This window comes from Poecilia latipinna, unplaced genomic scaffold (assembly GCF_001443285.1).
Source record: "Poecilia latipinna isolate Pla-1442-1.1 unplaced genomic scaffold, P_latipinna-1.0 Scaffold640, whole genome shotgun sequence".
Classification (NCBI taxonomy): Eukaryota; Metazoa; Chordata; class Actinopteri; order Cyprinodontiformes; family Poeciliidae; genus Poecilia; species Poecilia latipinna.
In genome coordinates, this window is record NW_015113256.1 from 81,468 (window position 1) to 83,989 (window position 2,522).

Sequence of the window (2,522 nt, forward strand, 5' to 3'; positions counted from 1 at the left end):
TATGAATTCTTAAATATGTGTTAAAAAGACCAAACATATTTGGGAAAAACTTTAAGATCATTAAGAAAACACGGAATACTGCTTACAATGTGCAGTACGTACATTTCAATTAAAACACTGTTTCTCACAAGTTGCGTTTCCATTGACCTTATAATTGCGCGTTTTGACATTTTGAAAATAAATTATATTAAAGGAAACACAGCAAATAAAAAAAACATAGATAAAAAGTTTTGCAGTTAGGATGAGGTGTTTGTTTTGGCTTTATCAAACTTGGTTTATTTTTGCAAAGCTGCATTGGAAACACTTGTGTCACATCACGCAAGTCACATAATCAACAACCGGATGTTGCTACTGATGGAAACCATGAAGAAGACGACAACAGGAAGTGGTAGGAGGATGATGGCACAGTGTGTTTTTAAATGATTTATAGTATGAACAAATGTATTCATGTGTGATTTTAATTGTGTTTCTTACTTAATGGAAACACAGCAATCGTGAAATTGTATTTTTCCACATTAGTGGAATATCGACAGAGTTTTGCACACATTTCTAAAGAAAAGCAGATTTTGCTGTTAAGACACTTCCTTTTTCCTGTTTCTGCCTCATCAGAGGCTCAAACCAGTTGGTAGGGGAGCTGGAGCTGGAGGTGACAGAAACAGATTAACCAAAGAGAAAACTCTCACTATCTGTCCAAAAGGAGGAGATATTTTTAACACAAGGACCCAGAAAAAAACCTCCAAGGTCCTTCAGCCACAAAACAGCAGCCGTTTAAAATATAAACATGACAGCTATCATTGTACCCATATCAGCATTCAAAGCTCAAGTTTCTTATTCATTGCAGGAACAGAAAAAACATATTCATTTAAAAGTGTGACAGAGTTATTATTTATAATTAAATCTATAAAATAATCATAACTGTCTGGTCTTTGATTATTTTTTAAATGCTCCAATCTGTTTGTGTAATTTAGCATTTCTGAGGTTTGTAAAGCCAAAAACTGTCCTCAACTGAACGTGTATTCCCACCAGCCGTGTTTAGTCATTTTCATGGGTAGCACAGATAAACAGAACACCTGTTCGTTTGGGGAGGCGTCAAATGCGTAAATGCCGAGCGGATTGGAGACTACTCCAAAAACAGGAAGTGGACTACAGCTCAAGGCATTCTGGGTAAACATAACCAAAACAAACGAGAACCTAGCGCTAGCTGGAGAAATGACTCATGGGCTTTTACCGAAGACAAAAAAGAAACACTACAACTGCCAAAATCTGACGCTACTCCATTTTGTTTACATTTTATGAAGAAGGAAGTTTGTCTTTTACTGAGGTTTTTGGTGTCGTTTCCTTCATTTGTTCTTGGTGCAGCGCCCCCACAGGCGAGGCGGGGAACAGGTTCTTCAAAAGGTGTAGTTCGTTTGACACCATGCAGCGTGAAAGCGAACTGCAGCAGCTGGAAATGTAACAAATGTTGCAGTTTTGGTCCCCCATCAATCGCCTACTGCAAAGAGAAGATGGGCGATCTACAGAAGGGTTGGCTGGGACAAAATTACCTCACTATTACCTCACCAGACCTCAATTTACCAGGTTATGGTTAAGTCTCAAATAGGAAACTGTAATAATAAAAGGAACACAAGCAGAGTGGCCGGTTTTGACTGCAGCACAGTTTTCACTGTAAGGCTGTAGAACGGCTGCTGAAAGCAGCAGGCAGTGAAAGGCGGTTGTTGGCGAGGAGCTGAGTCGGGTTTCCTGTTGGTGAACCTGATTCTTCAGGTCTCATTAATAAGTGAGGATATCTGTGATCAGGATGTTAAGCTAAGGAAGGACTGTGATATTTCTTCCTCTGGCTTCAAAACCCAACACTACAAGGCTCATGTTTTCCTAAGAGTGCCAGTCTTGGGCAAAAAAACAACATAATTTCTCCCAGTTTAATTTCTAACCTTTTGTGTATGAGCGTATAATAAAAAATGGCCTGTCCCAACAGAAACGTCTGTGTCATTGTTTATTACTTGAAAACAAAGTGGAATTGTAAAGGCTGTGTTTGGAAAACCAATTACAACCTTGCTGTTTTCACAGGTTTTTAAGATGGAAAGTACAAGTCAGGCCCGACTAATCCAAAACATTTGGATCAGCAACTGTGACCACCTTGACAAAAGCAGGCAGCTACACAATGCCAGGAAATAAAGACGTCAGCAAGAACGACACAGGAGCACAACGAGGCCATTTCTGAAACAATACGAAGTTACTTACAGAGCTGGACAACATGGACAACCACTCAAGGCACTTTACACCAACGCCACATTCACACACACACACACACACACACAGCGCTAGGCAAGTTAAAGTCAAAGTGTTTGGCCGAGGGGCACGTTGGCGTCCGACAGGAGAAAGCTGGACTTGAACCTACAACCAAGACAATCACAAGTCAGCTAGTGTGTCCACTGATCAGTCGCCCACCATGCAGTGGAAAAGATTCACAGAAAACCTTTAAGCTCTGACCTGAACCTTCAGAGCCACATAAAGACAGTTAC